This window comes from Neomonachus schauinslandi, chromosome 5, assembly GCF_002201575.2.
Source record: "Neomonachus schauinslandi chromosome 5, ASM220157v2, whole genome shotgun sequence".
NCBI classification, from domain to species: Eukaryota; Metazoa; Chordata; class Mammalia; order Carnivora; family Phocidae; genus Neomonachus; species Neomonachus schauinslandi.
Genome location: NC_058407.1, coordinates 71,934,928 through 71,955,673, shown reverse-complemented (window position 1 = coordinate 71,955,673; position 20,746 = coordinate 71,934,928). Strand labels below are relative to the sequence as shown.

Below are 20,746 nucleotides of genomic sequence, written 5' to 3'. Positions count from 1 at the left end.
GGGAGACGGGAGAGGGTGGGGTAGGGCACAGCAGCCAAGTGGTCTGACCAACTGGCATTTGGCAGGGCAACAATGCCACTTTGAGCTCATCAGAGATGAAGGACAAAGCCTTAACTCAGAAAGGAAAGAAGTTTTAAATCAAATGGACTTAGAAAAAAATGGGGAACAGAATTTGAGAATTCTGCTTTACTATGAGAAAGAACAGTTCTACAAAGCACAGTTGGACTCAGTGAGTAGAGAAAAAAAAACATTTAAAACGTTTGAACTCCATGAAGTTAAGACTACATAATGAACAGCTCTAAAATACTTAGTTCTCTAAGTTGGCTAAAAACCAAAGAGAACTCTATGGGGACGCCTGGGTGGCTCAGCTGGTTAAGCGTCTGCCTTCTGCTTAGGTCGTGATCCCAGGGTCCTGGGATGGAGTCCTGCGTGGGGTTCCCTGATCAGTGGGGAATCTGCTTCTCCCTCTCCCCCCCTGCTCATGCTCTGTCTCTCTCTCTCAAATAAATAAAATAGAAGGAAGGGAGGGAGGGAAGCAAGCTCTATGGATCAGCACAGGCCCCCAGAGTGGCTTTTGGGAAAGACATTATGTAGTCCAAGTCTTCATTTGATACACGAACAAAATGCTGCTCAGCTCACACTGAAGGACTCACATTATGATGTTTTCTACCTTTCTTCTTTTTTTCACACCGGATATTGCATGGACAGCACTAGCGCACCCTGGCAGGTGCTAGCCAGTTAGCAAACTCAATGCTGGCAAGAGAACAACAGAGTATCACTTTTACAGAGGTGAGAGGGAGAAACGTGTAGGAGCTCCATTCAATTCCACTGCCCCACCTTTCACTAGTCATAACCATGGTTTTGTTTGTTTTTTTAAACCTTTTTTGTTTTTAAGATTTTTTATTTATTTATTTGACAGAGAAAGAGACAGCAAGAGAGGGAACACAAGCAGGGGGAGTGGGAGAGGGAGAGGCAGGCTTCCCGCCGAGCAGGGCTCGATCCCAGGACCCTGGGATCATGACCTGAGCTGATCGTGACCTGAGCTGAAGGCAGACGCCCAATGACTGAGCCACCCAGGCGCCCCGGTTTTGTTTTACTTATGCTTCATCTTTCCTTCCATTTCCCCTTGCTTTCTTTTCCCCTTTTCCCCACACTCTTTTCTTTCCATCCCCTTTCCTAAGGTCAGTTATGGCAAACAGCACAATGACAGTTCAGAAGGGAAAAAAACATCACTTCAGATTGTCATCCAAAAGGCACTTTTTTCCTAATAGCTACGTCGTAGCATTAATAACAGGTAAATGTCATTATATTTTACATTTTAGACCACCAAAATGAAGTGGTAAGATTAAATGACATTAGAAATATAATACATAAAAGAATAAAATCATAGTTTCTGTTTTCAACATGTGCTAAAACTGACAACATCAAATTACTATCAATTTCTCATAAAGAGAAATTGGAACTGGGTTCTTATTTTTCTTTGCCTAAATGTAATGAAATTTATCATTTAGCTCACAAAGCATTTCTCAATTTGTCAGTCTAAAGGTTTAAAATTCACAGATGTGTGTACAAAGAGTTATAGTACATAGTCCTCCCTTTAAGAAAATGAAACACTGAAAATGCAACCTACTTTACAATTATGAAAAAGTACTTATTAGGCATCTAAGAGGAATTACTTTGTAATAATAAAGATCTTAATTTTCAAATATAAAACAGAACTGATTTCCTCTCCTTATCCCAGTAACCATCATTTCAAGATATACATAAATAGCAATAACTATAAAAAAATATTACTACTGATGAAAATTTCCAATAATTTGATGTTTTATCATCACTACTCAATTTTTCATGTTCATCCTCTATGACTATCCTCTTTTAGAAGCTAATAAACATAAAAGGCAAGATTTTAGTAGAAACCGTGAAGAGAAACAATGTAGTCTAGGTACTATTTCTCAGATGCTGTTTGAGAAATGCAGAGCAAGTCCCTGATGGCTTTCCTTCTGCAACCTCCACGTGTAAGTCAGTTGCTAGGAAACGTGAAAGACAGGGATTTAGTATTAGGTCTGGGAACAATGAGCTAGCTTAATAATTATCTGAATACTAATACATAACCCTCATAGAGGTTGTCTACCTTAGGAGTTGAAGATTACAGGTGATGTGTTTCCAGAGAAACAAATTTTCTTTAAAGACCTATCCTTTAACCATTATAAACAGATTTTGGTACCCACTGAAATAAGAAGTAACAGCTATGCACGTCTTAAAATTTTATTTTCAGCCAGAAGTTGCACCCATCCTGCTATCCAAGCTTATAGATGATGAGCCTAATCTTTTCACTGCTTCAAGCTGTATTTTGGTACTGCTGCACACACATACATGTGTTTAAGTGCACACATGCACACATAAGTACCCAAAAGAAAATATGCACATCACCACTACCATAGTAACATACTTGCCACAAAGTTACCAGAAAAGGGAAGAACTAGAAACAAGCTAAGGGAAAATACACACACACACACACACACACAGCACATGTGTACACACATGTCAAATGTGTCTCTCAGTCCTTGGGGCTTGGTGTCCCTGAGTCTAAGAAACAGAAAAAAAGCTCTGGATGGGGATTCAGAAAACATGGGATCCATGAATCCACTGTGTGACACTGAGAAAGTATCCTAGCCCCTCTGGGAATCATTTCCTAGAAAATTAAGAGAGCAATGTTAACCCCAAAAGGTTTTTGGAGAATGGGTTGAGATACGCATGTGCAAGCATTTTAAAATTGTACAGCACTGTGTGTGAAAAGTCAGTATCATTATTTTACTTATAAAATGGCCATTTCCATGAATAGGCATATAAACAGGATTCAATATTTAAAAATCAAAATTAAGCCAAGTAAAAAATCATTAATGGATGACATGGAAGATCCACCCCCCAAAATTTCATACATAAATTAGACTGTTTCATTTATATTAACATCAAAACACTTGCTGTGAGTAACTAATACGGGAATGCAAGGATTTAAAATAAACAAAAAACAACCAAAATAACTTAGCTTGTGTATGTCTATGAAGGAGATTTTAAGCCATTTGCATTAATTCCTCCATAATTTTAAGGCAAAAAAAGTGTATCAAACTATGAAAGATGTAAAGTAAGCTTTTAAATAAACTATCTCAAATACTATCTTGTCTTTTCCATGCCTAAAAGTAGCTTATTAAAAAAAAAAATTTACAAACTGTAAAATCTGTGAGCCTCTACTAAATTCAAATCGAAACTGTATTTACACGTGGACTATGGAGTCTTTCTAAGGTGTTTTTTTACAATCCCAGTGGTGAACACACCCCGAGAAGGCCCAGCACTCAGGATCTGGGAGACTCGGTATTTGTTTGCTGGGGCTGCCACAACAAAATCGCACAGACTGGGAGCCTTAAGCAACAGAAATTTGTTTTCTCACAGTTTTGATCAAGGTGTCCGCAGACTGAGCTTCTCTGGAAGCCTCTCTCCTTGGCTTGTAGATGGCCGCCTTCTGTGTGTCTCCACATGGTCTTTCTCTGCAAGCACATCCTGGTGTCTCTTCTTGTCCTCACATGGTCTTTCGTCTATGCACGCGCATCCCTGGGTCTCTTCCTCTTCTTACTAGGACACTAGTCATAGTGGAGTAGGGCCCACCCACATGACCTCTTTTTTTATTTTTCCTTAAGATTTTATTTATTTGAGAGAGAGAGAGAGCAAGTGGGGGGAAAGAGCAGAGGGAAAGGGACAAGCAGATTCCGCACTGAGCACAGAGCCCAATGGAGATTCCACGAAGCAGACATCATGACCTGAGCCGAAATCAAGAGCTGGACACTTAACCAACTGAGCCACCCAGGCGCCCCCTACATGACCCCTTTTAACCTTAATCACCTCTGCCCTATCTCCAAATGTAATCATATTCTCTGGTAGTAGAGGTTAAGTCTTCAACGTATGAATTTTGGAGGAACACAATTTAGCCCATAACATTCCACTTCCACTCAGTCTCAGTGGAACAGTAAAAACTAGGAAATACTAAAAGGGGAACAAGCTCCACATGCAGGCTGAAATGCACTCCTCAAGGTTCAAAAGCTCCAGGTCCTCATCAAGAAAGGTAACAAGGTGGGAGGGCATGGACATTTACGAGAAATTATGTTAACATGCATATGAATATCAACATGACTGAGGAAACAGAAGGACAAACACTGGTATGTTCAGCCATTTTCAGCAAGATTCCGCAACTCTATCTGCTGACTTTGGCATTTACTTAAGCTGGGCCTTCAACTAAAAGAACTGCAATGCTTAAGTGGCTGCAAATACTGGGCAGGGCAACAGATACCAAGCTATTGTGTAATGACTGCAAATTTTCTTTCAAAGGGAACTATAAAAAAAAATCATTAAAAGCAGTTCCTGAGTGGGGCGCCTGGGTGGCTCAGTTGGTTAGACGACTGCCTTCGGCTCAGGTCATGATCCTGGAGTCCCGGGATCGAGCCCCGCATCGGGCTCCCTGCTCGGCGGGAAGCCTGCTTCTCCCTCCCCCACTCCCCCTGCTTGTGTTCCCTCTCTCGCTGTGTCTCTCTCTGTCAAATAAATAAAATCTTTAAAAAAAAAAAAAAAAAAAAAAAAAAAAAAAGCAGTTCCTGAGTAATTCTGACACTGACCTGGAATAAAAAGTCAGGTGAACAGACACATTTTCATGGCCTCAGCCTATGCTATGATCTTGTCTAAAAAATTAACATCACAGAACACTGCCATTAACACACACAAAAATCTTAGATTTCTACAGTTTTTACGATCCCCAAATATTTTCTCATTTCACTCTCATAATGATTCTGTGAGGTAGGGAAGGCAGGAAAAGATGAGGAAAATGAAAAAGAGTGAGGTTAAATGACTTGCCCAAGGTCACAAATTAATAACCAAGGGAATCAAAATAAGAATGAAAGTCTTCTGACATTTAAGTCAGCACTCTATTCTTGGGATGTAATGATGTTCAGGGTTATTGAAACTATAATCTTACAAAATTCACTTTATTTATTTTAGCACCACTGGGACATAAAGGTCTATAAATAAAATTAGATTTGCTGAAATTCTGCACATAATCACAAAGTGAATTTAGTCTGAAGTAAAAATGATTCTGGTTTCGTCAACAAATGTAACATTCTTAAGATATCAATCATCTTAAATTTTAGAAGGTTCTTGTTGAGGCCAAATAACTAGGTAATACAACAGAAGTTCAACATAAGAAAACAGATCCCCATAATTAATAATACAAGGCAACATTTAACCTAGTAGCTAGATGACATTATTAACTAGATAATGTTTAATCTACCACATGTATTTTCCCTAGGCTATAAATATTTCTTCAGCTAACTGAAATTAAGGAGAACTACTGGATAACTAGATTTTAATCAGGATAAAGAAACTAGGCTCTTTTTTTTTTTTTTTAAGATTTATTTATTTTAGAGAGAGAGTACACGATCAGGGGGAGGGGCAGAGGGAAGGAGAGAATCTCAAGCTGACTCTCTGCTGAATGCGGAGCCCCACCGGGAGGGCTCGAACCCACAACTATGAGATCATGACCTGAGCCAAAATTAAGAGTCGGATGCTTAACCAACTGAGCTACCCAGGCGCCCCAAGAAACTAGGCTTATTTAGCATGAAGAGAAAGTCAAGTATCTGTATATCAACTATGATTAAACGTGTTTTATCAAGCGTTTACTATATGCCAGGCTAAGTACTTTACGCACATTGTCTCAATCCTCACAAACCACTCTATGAAGGGGGTTCTACTTTCTATCCATTTCCAAATGAAGAGATAAAAGTGAGATTAATATATCCAATAACCCATATTTAAAATGTGGCAGAGCTACAATTCACACCCAGCTCTGACTCCAAAGCTTAAACTGCCTATCACTCTACTGCATTGATCCTGACCGTAAGGAATGACATATTGCTTATTACAACTGAAAGCAGGTGAAGAAATGGGCCAACAGAGTAACAAAAATAAGTATAATTTCCAAATAGCAGGCACTATGAAACATAAAATGAGTGCAATTTCCTTTAAAAGTCTTAAAAAAAAATTATCTTCATTAATTCATTCTTTTATACAACAAAATTTTTGAGCACATGCCACAAATCAGGCACTCTCCTAGGTCCCCAAAACTCCTAGAGTATCATAATAACACAATCCCTTCCCTTGAAGGGCTCAAAGCTTTCTGAGGAAGATAAACATATAGGAAAGATTTTAGAAGGCATTAATAATGGTTATGGATAGACTAGGATTACATAACTACCTTAGGAAGGGGTTTCATAAAGCCACTTTTCACTCTCCTTGCAAGCCAGTGACATAATAACATTTTGTTAGTTGAGAAAAGGCAAATTGCTGATGGGCCAAAGTTACATGGAATACATAACTTTCTGACAGCAAGCCTTGATCCAAGGATAAAATTTATACTATCTAAATAAAAAGTAATAAACATCAATTTTATGTTGAGTTATATCTCAAAAAATTTTAAAGAAGAATGAATTGCATATCCTTCAGAATTTTACTCAAAACACCTTTTTGAAACTGACCTTTAATCATAATATGAAAGAAAGAAATCAAGTTATACTATTTTACAGAATCTGCTGATGAGCAGACCTACTACATCACAATGTCTGTTCTATAAGGACCAATGGAGCAAACTGGATCTCATCTTTCAATATCAGGAAAAGCTACACTTCTTGCAAACAACTGATAAATTTTTATCAAATAGGCATCATAAATGTAGTAAGTGACCATGTTGCCCCTTTTCCCCTGGCTATTAGCATTTTTTATAAAGTGACAATTAATTTGTATCTACCCCACTACGCACATACATACAAGAACTGAAAGAGTCTTTTAGAAACATGTAAGGTAAAAATAATCCCCCTAAAATAGTAAGTGATGAAACATGAGTTAGAGACCCTGGTTCTTCAAGTCTGATGGCTAAGTGACTCAGCAGGTAAGCGATACACATAGAAGAAACAATAAAACTGGTAAGAGTTTATAAAAGAATTACATAAGCTTGAAGATAATAAAATGCTAGTGATCATCCAATAATGCCCATACAAGGACATTACTGTCCTTTTACACAAAATATCCATTTGACCACTCACAGATGTTACATAGCATGTTCTTCCAAGGTAAGCCCCTCTACAAGGGGCCAACTAGTGACCCCAACACCCAGAAACATAGCAACCGGATGAAATCTGGCATACCCAATGTTTGTGGGGGTAAGGTGATATTTCCTTTTGACCTCTGACTGCCTACATATATGCCTAAGTCCTTCTGTCTCCCCATCCTCATACTGAAGTTGTCATCTTTCCTGATATGGACCAGACACTGATGTGCAGCAGACTGCTTCAGCCATCAACCATGACTTCCCCACCAACAAGGAAAACTATAACCACAGAGTTAGTCATGGCAGACATTTTTAGCCCTTAAGGGTGTGGTTATCAACACAGTGACAGAAGACAGGAGGACCTCTTCGGACATGGAAACTGTCTACAACACAACCATTGAGGACATGCCCCTTGATGTTGCTAACCTCATTTGAGGAGGCTGTTGGGCCCAGCCAGGGTCCAATTCTGGGATCAAGGGACCCAGAAGGTGAGAAAGTTCAGGGACAGACACCTATCATACTTTCTTTTAATGAATGAATGAATATAAATTCTGGGGCAAAACAAAATGTTATATGGAGCATTCATCTAACCCAAAGGAATGTTTCAGTATCCACAGTTCATTAAAATGGTTTTATTAAGATAAAATTCTATTATTACATTTTCCTGAACAAGTACTGTTACTGAGAACAGAAGCACAACATGTGTATTTGTTCTTGATGCTCAATATTTTTGCATTTTTCTGTCTACTGAGGTACTATCTGCAGATTCCTATCTTTATATAGGATTTAAATTCTGTATACACTGCAATATATAAACAGAAATAAAATATTTCCAACATTTATGTATTACACTGCCTGAGTGCTACATTTTTAAATAATTGATATTTTAAAATAAAAAGCAAAGGAAAACAAGCAAAATCAAAATTTTCATAGATAACTGAAACTACCTAGTTTAAAATCATCTTGTTCACATATACTCATTCACCTACCTTCAGTTCATGCTTTTTCATCAAAATAAGTTATTTTCAAGGGAAAAATATTTTGAGCAATCTAAACACTGAAATATTTTCAACATGAAACAATGTATAGGATAATATTTATTTGTCTTCACTTTATTAACCAACACTCAGAAATATCCATTTCACACTAAATAAACTCCAAGATTGTGGGATGAGTCTCCCCTATTAAATTTATTGAGTTGGAATACTTGAAATTTCTGTCAAATATAAATAAAGAATTGACATTTTTATGAGATAGTCAATCTTACAAATTATACAGATTCTTACTGTAGAATGACATAATTGAAAAGTAAACATGTTCTTACAATTTCAAGAGTGAAATGTCTAGAGGCTACTAAGCAAAGAAAGAAATTTTTTATTATTTGTAGCAACTATTATTATAGTTTCTTTTTGTTATTATCTCTACCTTTATTCAAAAAATTAAAGCAGTTAACATGTTTCTGACTTGGAAATTAAATTAAATATCTGTTTATTTCATCACTTTATACAGGAGAGTATATGGAAATTGGGCAAAGGAAATATTACATGTTAAAACCCAGTAAATTTGCTTTTAAAATGAGTGAATCTCTGATACTAGTTCAAAGAACTCTAAATTCTGACAGCTATTAACACATTATCTAACTAGCAATTCTAGTAAGAATTTTATTAAAATATTATTTACCAATAGTAACCCATTAGAAACATAAAATGAAGCATTATCAACGAATTACAATTCCCAGAAGACACTGTTTAGACTCTTCTGGTGGCAAAAACATAATTAACCATACCTAAAAATCACCTTAGAAGACTGAGCTTTACAATGAACAATTTCAGGTTATAAATGCAAATTACAAATACACATTATATGAAAAGGTGTTTTATTTTCAAAATAAATTTATACTTTCTTTACCCATTTCTTTATCCATTTACCCACTCCACCTCTGGCAACCACCAATCTGTTCTCTATCTATGAGGTTTTTTTGGGTTTTTTTGTTTTGAATGAGAGCAATCATTGTGGTATTTGTCTTTCTCTGACCTATTTCACATAGCATAATGCCCTGAAGGTCCACACATGTTTTTACAAATGGCAACTGTTCATTTTTTTATATGAGTGAAAATATTCCATTGTGTGTATATGTGTGTGTGTGTGTCTGTGTAAAAACAATTTCTTTATCCATTCATTCACTGATGGACACTTAGGTTGTTTGAATATCTTGGCTACTGTAGGTAATACTACAATGAACACAGAGCTGTATATATGTTTTTAAAGTAGTGTTTTGGTCATCTTTGGATAAATATCCAAAAATGTAATTGCTTGATTATTTGTTAGTTCTACTTTTAAGTTTTTGAGGAAACTCCATACTGGTTTCCATAGTGGACACACCAATTTATATTCTGACCGATAGTGCACAAGGATTCATTCTTCTCCACATCCTCAATAACACTTCTTATTTCTTGTCATTTTAGTAGTCATTCTAATAGGGATAAGGTTGATATCTCACTGTGGTTTCCATTTGCATTTCCATGATGACTAGTGATGTTGAGCATCTTTTCAAGTACCTATTGGCCAGTCTTTGAAAAAATGTCTATTTTTAAAAAAATTTTTATCAGATTGTTTGGTTTTTGAATCATTGTTTGGTTTTTCACTATTGATTTTTTTGAGGTCTTTATATATGTTGGATATTAGTCTCTTATCAGACATTTGATTTGCAAATATTTTCTCCCATTCACTAAGATGCCTTTTCATTTTCTTGATGGTTTCCTTTGCTGTGCAGAGGCTTTTAAGTATTACATAATCCCACTTAATTTTTTTTGTTGCTTTTGCTTTTGGTGTCAGATTTAAAAAAAAAATCATTGCCAAGACCTGTGTCATGGAGCTTATACCTTATGTTGTCTTTTAAGAGCTTTATGGTTTCACGTCTTACATTTAAGTCTTTAATCTGTTTTAATTTTTGAGTATGCTGTACAATAGTGGTTCACTTCCATTCTTTGGCATGTGGCTATCCAATTTTCCCAATACCATTTACTGAAGACACTGTTCTTTCCACATTGTATATTCTTGGCCCCTCTGTTGTAAATTAATTGACCATATATTTGAGTTTATTTCTGGGCTCCCAATTCTGTTCCTTTTTTCTATGTGTCTGTTTTTATGCCAATAACACACAGTTTTAATTACTATAACTTTATCATATAGTTTGAAATCAGGGAGCATGATGCATCCAGTTTTGTTCTATCTCAAAACCACTTCGGCTATTTGGGATTTTTGTGTGTGTGTGGTTCCATATAAATTTTAGGACGGTTTGTTCTATTTCCTTGAAAAATATCACTGGAATTTTGATAGGGATTGCACTGAATCTATAGATGGCTTTGAGTAGTATGGACATTTTACCAATATTGACTCTTCCGATCTATAAAGTATATCTTTCCATTTATTTGCATCTTCTTCAATTTCTTTTATTAATGTCTTACAGTCTTCAGCATTCAGGTCTTTCACCTCCTTGGCTAAATTTATTCCAAGGAATTTTATTACTTTTGATTCAACTGTAAATGGGATTATTTTATCTTTCTGATAGTTTCTTATCAATGTATAGAAACACAACAGATTTTTGTGTACTAATTTTGTATCCTGAAATTTTACTCAATTTGTTTATTACAGTTTTCTGATGAAGTCTTTGGAGTTTTCCAAATATATCATGCTATCTACAAATAGTGACAGTTTTGCTAATACTTTTTCCATTTTGATGCCTTTTATTTCCTTTTCTTGCCTAATTGTTCTGGCGAGGACTTCCAATAGAAGTGACAAGAGTGGGCATCCTTGTCTTATTCCTGATCTTAGAGAAAAGCCTTTCAGCTTTTCATTACTGAGCATGGTATTAGCTGTGGCCTTGTCATATATGCCCTTATTGTATAGAGGTACATTTCCTCCATACCCATTTTGTTAAGAGTTTTTAATCAGAAATGGAAGGTGAATTCTGTCAAATGATTCTTCTGCATTTTTGAGATGATCATATAATTTTTATCCTTTAATTCGTTAATGTGGTGTATCACACTGACTGATTTGTAGATGTTGAACCATCCTTGCATCCCTGGAATAAATACCCCACTTGATCATGGTATGTAATCCTTTTTAATGCATTGTTGAATTCAGTTGGCTATTATTTTCTTGAGGATCTTTGCACCTATGTTCTTCAGGGATATTGGCATGTGTTTTCTTTTCCTGTGGTGTCCCTGTCTGATTTTGGTATCAGGGCAATGTTTTCTTGTTGCTTTTCTGTCTGGATGATTTATCCACTGATGTCAGTGGGGTATTAAAACCCCCTACTACTATTGTATTGCTGTCTATTTCTCCCTTTAAGTCTATTAATATTTGCTTTTGTATATTTAGGTGCTCCTATGTTGAGTACATAAATACTTACAAATGTTGTATCTTCTTGTTGGATTGAGCCCTTTATCATTATGTACCACCCGTATTTGTCTATTACAGTCTTTGTTTTAAAATTTAATTTGTCTGATATAAATACTTCAGCTTTCTGTTGGTTTCCATTGACATGGAGTATCTTTTCTCTATGCCTTCCCTTTCAGTCTGTGTGTGTCCTTACATCTAAAGTGAGTCTGCTGTGGGCAGCATTTATACATGGGCTTATGACTGTAAGTCCCAAAGGACTTAAACCAACAAAGAATTCTTAATCAGTTACCTTTCCCAGGGCACAGCAGGAGGCAATAGACCCAGGAGTTAGTCTTTCTGTAAATAAGGCCTATTAGGTAAATGTTATGTCTGTGGCTTAAAGGGCAGCCTTCTAATTAAACATGCAGCACCTAAGTGCTGACTCTAATCCTTTTTAGAGACCCTGAAGGGCAGGAGCTATCTTTGTAATCTAGGTCTTCTGTGCTCCAGAGTACCAGTGATTCCTGGGGGTAGGGGGGTAGGAGCTTTACACAGGGCTGGTGTCCTGGTTTTTATGTCTGGTGCCATGGTTTTTGCAGCCACTGCCCAGGGGACACCCTTTGACTGCCAGGCTCTGGTGGCCAGGGGGGCTTGCATTTCTGGGTCCTATGATGTTATGGCAATTAGAAAAATGGCTGTGGGAAGGCTGCCACCCCCAGGGCACTGAACAGACAGAACGAGGCATACCCCCTGTCTTTCTGTGAAGGAGGCCTCAGTTTGTTCTGGAGCTTTGGCCCGAGGGATAGGCTTCAGGTTTGGCATACACCTGGTGGATTACAGAGCTACTCCTAAGGAACGCAGGCTAGGGATGCCATTTTGATGCTCTCCCTCTTCCTCCAGCTCGCCAGTATCTTCCATAGAAGAGCTTATACACTTGTCTAGAACCTCAATTTCTGCAACTGTCAGCTAGGGAACACTGCCAGATCACCTGGCTAACAGGGCTTGTGCTTGAAGTCCCACAGGACTGTATGTATCCGCCAACTTTAAAGGTGCTATCTAAGGATCTGGCTTCTAGTCAGCCTGAATCTAGGTGCTAAAAATTTCCCTTTAGGGACACTGACACATCTTGGCATATCCTCAACTACTGGGAGCTATTAAAAATAGGTTGCTTGAACAAGCACAAAGGTTTGAGATCCGACAAATATTTGGGGCAGGGTTGAAAGACAAGGTTCACCCCCTACACAAGGCCACCTCTTCAAGACTGAGGAGAGGTGGTTGTTTTATCTACTGTACTGAAATCATCAGAGAGTCAAGCAAAATGAAAAAACAGAGGAATACGTTCTAAATGAAAGATCAAGATAGAACTTCAGAAAAAAAACTGAATGAAACAGATAATTTACCTAGAGTTCGAAGTAATTGTCATAAAGGTGCTCATCAAACTGGGAAGAAGAATTGATGGACACAGTGAAAATTTCAACAAAGAGATGGAAAAATGTAAGAAAGTACCAAACAGAAGTCACAGAGCTAAAGAATATAATAATTGAACTGAAAAAGACACTAGAGGGGTTCAGCAGCAGACTAGATAAATCAGAAGAAAGGATCAGGCAATTGAAAGATGAGGCAGTAGAACTCATTCAGTCAAGGTGGTAAAAAGAAAAAATGTGAAGATAGCTTAAGGGATTTATAGGACATTACATGGACTAACACTTGCATTACAGAGGTTCCAGAAGGAGAGAGAGGAAAAGGTGCAGAAATCTTGTTTGAAGAAATAATGGCTGAAAATTTCCCTAACCTGGGGAAGGAAACCAACATCCACTTGCAGGAAGCCCGGGAAGTTCCAGACAACATGAACCCAAAGAGACTCATACCAAGACACATTATAATTAAAATGTCAAAATTTAAAGAGGAGAGAATATTGAAAGCAGTAAGGGAGAAGAATTTACTATGTACAAGGAATTCCCATAAGAATATCAGTAGATTTTTCAGCAGAAACTTTGCAGACCAGAAAAAAGTGGCATGATACACTCAAAGTGATGAAAGAAAAAATGTATCATGTATGCCATGATACATTCAAAGTGATGAAAGAAAGAAATTCCAATCAAAAATACTCTACCCAGCAAAGTTATCATTCAGAACTGAAGAAGAGAGACTACGAGACAAACAAAAGCTAGAGGAGTTCACCACCACTAAACACCCTTTACAGGAAATGTTAAAGGGACATCTTTAGGCTGAAAAGAAGGGCACCGATTGGAAACAAGAAAACATACAAAACAATAGATCTCACTACAAAAGTAAATACACAGTAAATGTAGTGGATTAATCACTTGAGATACATAAGTAAAATGTGACATCAAAAATACAAAATATGGAAGGAGGGAGAGTAAAAACACTGAGTTTTAGAGTGGGATCAATGTTAAATTGTTATTAACTGATAATAGACTATTAGAGATACAAGTTGTTATATATAAGCCTCATGGTAACCATAAAGCAAAATCTGCAATACACAACCAATAAAGAGAAAAGAACGTAAATATACCACTAAAGGGAGTCATCAAACCACAAAGGAAGAGAACAAGAAAAAAGGAACAGAAGAACTATAAAAACAGGCAGTAAACAATTAACAAAATGGCAATAAGTATATACCTATCAATAATTACTTTAAATGTAATGGACTAAATTCTGCAGTCAAAAAAACAAAGTAGCTGAATGGAGAAGGCTTTCTGTAACAGTAGAGATATTTCTGTAGTAGGCTCATATAATACAGATATAATATAGATTCTGAAACTGTTCTTCAATGATGGCCACTTGACTTGATACAAGTTACAATTTATTCATTCTGCAACTTCTCACATCAGTATTTGTCTAATTCCTGGTCTCTGGAGGTTATAGTCATCAAGGAAAAAAATTATAAAGTACTTCTTTCTCAGCTTAAAACTATTTTCCAAAAACTGCATGCCTCAAAATGAATTGGATCTCCTAGAACTCTGGTAATACACTGTGTGTGAATGTTTAAAAATCCACACAATGATTTAACAGAAAAAGACATTACTCCTCTATACTGGATTTGAGCAGAGCAAAAAAATACACCATATGAGATTCTGATCTGCAGGGTGAGGATGATTAATAATTCATAACAAAAACTACAAATAAATCATTTAAATCTGTGATTTGTGAGAAACACTTAATAGGCCTATCAGCCACAGTCCCACTACCCTGTGCTATTTTCCACCTTCACCTCTCCCAGTGAAGAATGATGAGATCATAATAGGGGTAGGACAGGACGACATGTTTCAGAACCATCTAGAAATGGAAACTTCATCAAATACAATACTGTAAATTAAGTTATATAACCAGGAATAAAAATGACTTCTAAAAAAAGCAATACCTATTGAGAACTTATAAGTTATGCTAGCCTCAACTTCTGCTTCAAGCAGAACAGTGTATTAATTGCTCTAGTAACTACAATCTTAGATCAATTTCAATACATATGATTTTTAATGCAGTGATAGCTTCCTAAGAAAGCAGTTATCTCCAATGATCAATGAAGATGAGAGACAAAAACAATACTTAACCAAATAAATGAGAGCTGACAGCAAAAAACAACAAAAAATTTAAAAATCAGAGTTACCTTGTACGCAAATACCTGTAAGCGTTCTTGTATACTTAGGTATAAGCCTTGGGCATGTTGCATAGTGGGGTAGTAAATTCTGAGACTCTTATTGAGGTGGATTATCTAAGGGGCTAACAACATCCCAAATCCCTAATATGCCTTAACCTCTGATATAAAAAAACAAATACTCTCCAAATAGAAGAAACCCTCAATAAGTATTGTTTTTTAACTTTAATACATGTATTGAATCTACAATTTATTGAGCACTTACACATTTTTTTCATTATCTCATGTAATAACACAAACAAAAACACTACAAAATGGGAACAATTATTCCCATTTTATAGATGAGGAAACTGAGATATAAAAAGTTTAAGTAACTTTTTAGATATCCAAAGACACAGAGCTAATAACTGTTACAGGTGGGATTTAAGCTCAGACAGCCTAATTCCAAAGCAATATTCTTAACTATCACTTATTCTGCTCCTTGTACTTATGCAAATGATAATTATAATAATAAACTTTTATGTGCTTGTGTGCCTAGCATTGTTTTAACCCATTTAGATGTACTGACTAATTTAATCCTCACAAAAACCCAATGAAGTTTACAGATGAGGAAACTGAGGCAAGGAGAGGATGGGCTCTGAAGCCAGGTACTCTTACTTCTGAGCTTATGCTCATAACCACCTCACCATTCTGCTTCATGAATACTGATTCATTTAATCCACTGATCAACTATCTAAGGGAGTTTCTATCCCTGTCCTACATAGTTGATTCCTACAGAGCAAGGAAATAAAAGTGCATAAGAAGGCAAGAGGCTTCTGGGAGGCAGCAAACCAAGACCCCTTCCTCAGTTCCCTCAATAGTGAAGTTAGGGAAATGTGTGCAGGGACATGTTTCCACAGCAGACCAGGAGACCTCCTGACAGTAGCTTAAGTGGCAGGAATGTAGAACAAGATCTCTGAAATAAAAATATATGCACTGAGGAAAGAAAGCACTTAGGCTGGCGACCTGTGCCCCACACCAGGATTTGAGGGCTTGTGGAGAAAGAGCTCAATACAGCAGAACATATAACTACTGCACGGTGTGCCTCTGGACCAGCTGCTGTACTTTAGGGACCTACAGTGGAGTCTAGGTTTATGAACCAAACAAGAGTTGGAATCTGTAGGCAAAGGCAGGTGCCTCTCACTACCACCTCCAAAAAAACCCTCCCACTTTCTACTCCCTGATCTCTGGAACCTTCACACATATGGCCTTCTTTATTTTATTATCTATCATTTATTATCTTTCTATTGTATTACATGGCCAAAGAGACCTCCAGATGTGTCAATACAAAAAAATTTTGGAAAAATACTAGTCACAAGACTGCAAGGAACCAAAATTGATGTGATGGCCTTAAGGGTTTCTGAGCTAGCCTTGCTAATCTGCAGAAGATGAATTTAGAAAATTCAGCCTAATTACTGAGGATGTTCAAGGCAAAAACTGCCTAACTTTCATGGCATGGATCATGACAAAAGGTGCTCCATGGTCCAAAAAATGGCAGATCATGACTAAAGCTCATGTTGATGTCAAAACTACAGATGGTTATTTGCTTAAATTGGGGTTAGTGTTACTTAAAAAACACCACAATCAGATTCAGAGGACCTCTTAGGCTCAGCACCAAATCCAGAAGATGGAAATCATGGCCTGAGAGATGCAGACAAATGACTTGATTCCAGATAGCACTGGAAAAGATACAGAAAAGGCTGGCCAATCTAGCTTCTCCACTATGCTGTCATTATAAAGGTAACAGTGCTGAAGAAGCCCTGTTTGAATTAGGAAAACTCAGGGAGCTTCCCAGTGAAAGTAATGGTTCTGGAAAAGCTATTGGGGATAGGACAGGTGTTAAAGCTGAATGAGCTAAAAGATATGAGACGCCGGTCAAGAATCTGCTTAAAATTCAGACTTTTAATGGTGATACACAAGAAACCTTATTTACAAAAAATTTTTCTTTTAATAATGTGACTAGGTTTGTAATTATGAGATTATAAAGCAAGTCAAATAATTTCAAATGTATAATGGGAACTCATTATTAAAACAACTCTACTGTTGAGATATCTATAAATTCAGTTTCTCATACATAAAACTTACTTAAAATGAGGTAAAACTGAACATTGAATCAAATGTCTATTTTTTTCAGTTGGGCAGTGAGTAAGTTTGAAGCACCTACGCTGGCCAACCTAAGTCACACCCAAACTTTGAGAAGTCTTAGAATTAATCCAGCCTCCCATAGACATACTAGGAAAATGGTGGAAAAACCCTGGACCTTTCGGTGGCATTCAGCACACAAATCAGGATGGAAGTTGTATCTGGTAATTCTCCATTTTACGCCAATCACTGTGCTTGGTCCTCTATGAACTTCATCTCATTTAATCCTCACAACTCAGCAAGACAGGCATTGCTATTCCCATTTTTGCAATCAAAACATTAAGATTTAGAGAAGTTAAGAAATTTGCTCAAGGTGACCCAGGTAATGAGAGACAGAGCTCTTATTCAAAACCTGGTCCATCTCCCTAAGATGCCTTATCCTCATTCATATGCAAAGTACTTTAGTAGAAATCCTGAAAGGCTATATATGAGGTGGCAATATTATTCCATCAATTGATTCACCTATATTTCTGCTATCCTTTCTCCTTTTCACTTCATTGCCTATATGTCTCACCCTGGATTTCAGTATATAGTCCCATAAAAAAAAAGAAAAAAAATATTTTATAAAAGTACTTTTGTTAATATTGATACACCATCTTCAGAACAATTCATCACAAATACTGGCATTCTTTCTTTTATTATCTTTTGATTAGATTATGTATACCTTCAAAATCTTCTTGAATGAATAAATTCTCAAAACTGTCTTTTAGAGAGAGAGAATAATAGAAATTAGGTTAAATCCTTAAATCCAGTGGTTTGTACTAACCATCCTCTTCCTCTCTTCTTTCTCAGCTGTCCTGTCTCTTCTCTCCTGTCTTTACTGCATGTACATTACCAGCACTATTCAGAGATATCAGAATAAACTCATATTTAGCTTAATAAAGGTATGAATGGTTACATATGAAAATATTTACAGACATTTGTATCTACATGGAATTGTATACACACACATTTCCTTGCTCTCAGTTCAAAGGGCACAGAAGCAATAACACCCAAATAACAATGAATACATAAAATAAAAGGAACTTGGAGAAATGGCTAATTCTAGAATTGGGGCAGGAAATATGAAAGATAACTCTAGAGCACTTCTGCAGTGCCAGAAAGTAAGGAAATGCTTAAAAAAAAACCAAAAAAACAAAAACCCCACAATGATGGAAGTATGTCAAAAGGACATAAGGGTCAACTAAAAGAGCTTCCAGTGTCCAAGCCTGAACAATTTATGCAACAAAATAAAGTATATTGGATTACAGCCCAAGGTATAATGTATCCATGAGTCATACAGATGTAAATACATGACAGAATAAATAAATGGAGGAGAATAGACAAATCTCTCACATAGAAGAATTAAAAATAATTTATGTAAATATTTGTCTTTAAAGAGGTGGAGCATTACTTCCACACCTTAAGTAAGGGCTGCACTGAGACTCGTTTCCAAAAAGTACAGCACAGAAGAGGGGTGACAAAAGAGTAACTTGACCACGGAGAAACCGAACACTTAGGATCAAAGTCAACATGGGCAGTGAGAAGTTGTGTGGACAGTAGGTACATTTGACATATGTAATGAAAATGGTCTTTGTGGTCTTCCTCCCAAAAAATCATAACCCCCATTCATGAGAAAAACATCAGGTAAGTCCCAACTAAGGAACTTTCCACAAAGTGTCTGACCAGTGTTCTTCACATCTAGGAGAGTCATGAGAATCAAGGAAGGTCTGAGAAACTGTCATGATCTAAAAGAACCTAGGTAACATGATGATTAAATGTAATGTAATATCTTAAATAGGACCCTGGAAGAGCAAAAAGGTCATTAGGTAAAACTAATGAAATCTGGATAAAGTATGAGGTTTAGTTAAAAATAATGTATAAATATCAGTTCATTAATTCAGCAAAAGCACCATACTAACAAAGGATAGGGAAAACTGGGTGTGGGGAATATAGAATTCTCTGTACTATCTTTGCAATTTTTCTATAAATCTAAAAGTATTCTAAAAAAAAAAGTTTAATATTTTAAAAAGACAACTGGTAACTCCTAGAAGAGAAGATTTATCAGAAATGTAATTACAGTATGCTACTTATATTTCTGTAGTAAACCAAAGTTACAAAGCCACAATAATGTAAGTAGTGATTATAAAATTCCTAAGTAATAGATCTGTATTGTGATGGTGGAAGTAGGTATATGAAGCTTATAGTAAAGCATGAAAAGATAAATCCATATTTATCACTAATCCCTCATTTTCCATAGCCATAATAGATATTGTCTAAAATTAGTAAGAAATAACCACATAAACATATTACTTTATATTTGAAGGTGAAAATCTCCTAAGAGAGTAAAGTGTTTGCTCTATGGAACAAGATAATGGTAGGTAAGATAGTTGGACACTGTACTTTTTGTATTATAAGCCTTTCAGACTACTTGATTTATTTTAAAAAAAACAAACAAAAATAAAAAAAAAAACAAACTTTGGGCACCTGCTGCTTTCATAATTTTTAAAGTAAAGATAAAAATTTTAAAAAGAAAAAGAAAAAATGAGTTGAGCAAACTGATTTATGACCTACAGCAAGATTAAATAATTTGCTATTAAGTAGCAGAATCAGAATTAGAAACCAGTCTGCATCAGTTCAGAGTCCATGTGCTTGACTTTGCTAAACTTTTTCATGTGGCTGAGTAGATACAGTATCACTGTGCTATAGGAAACAATTAATGAACTACAGGTATTGTTATAACTAAATGCCGATGTAATTTTTTATTTGAAGAACTTCTTGCTGAAAAGGAATCAGTTACTCTTAATTCTTCTGCCTTCCACCTATTTTTCCCCAGTTAAATGTTAACATAAAGAAGACCTTTCATGGAGGACCACCCATAAAGGAATGAATTTGAGAATTCTGATGTTATTTTATACAACTTTTGTCAACTACTCCAGAAATGTGTGTAGTTGACACAGTACACATCAAATTATCTTCTTTCAAAGAAAATCTTGTAGCTAATTTTATTAAACAACAGATTGAGCATGGAATTGTTGATTTCAATTTTAAAATGGAAATCATCTCTGCCCAAATCTATCTTCCTTATACAAGCAATCTGTAGTTTATAGAGCTTTATTACTGACAACTTAGAAGTTGAATAACAAGGTTTTATCTGCTCTTTTCTCTTCCATTTACAGTTCATCAAAAATTAAACAGAATTACCACATGACCCAGAAATGTCACTTCTGGGAATATACCCAAAAGAACTAAAACTAGGACTCAGACAGATATTTCTACACCCATTTTCACAGTAGCATTATTCACAATAGCCAAAAGGTGGAAGCACCCCAAGTGCTGACTGAAAGATGAACGGATAAGCAAAATGTAGTATGTGTACACAATACACATTTAGAAAACAGAGTATTATTCAGCCTTTTTAAAAAGCAAATTCTGACATATGCTAC

At 36.2% G+C, this 20,746-nt stretch overlaps 1 protein-coding gene and 1 non-coding gene across 2 annotated transcripts in view; one reads left to right on the top strand and one right to left on the bottom strand.

Annotated features, from left to right (window-relative positions):
• The window catches only part of SLC2A13 (solute carrier family 2 member 13), a 357,230-nt gene that overhangs the window by 230,970 nt on the left and 105,514 nt on the right, over positions 1–20,746 (bottom strand). The window lies entirely within an intron of this gene.
• LOC123325007 lies at positions 7,157–7,294 on the top strand. The gene has a single exon (XR_006540175.1). It is a non-coding gene; the product is annotated as a small nucleolar RNA SNORA67 (small nucleolar RNA).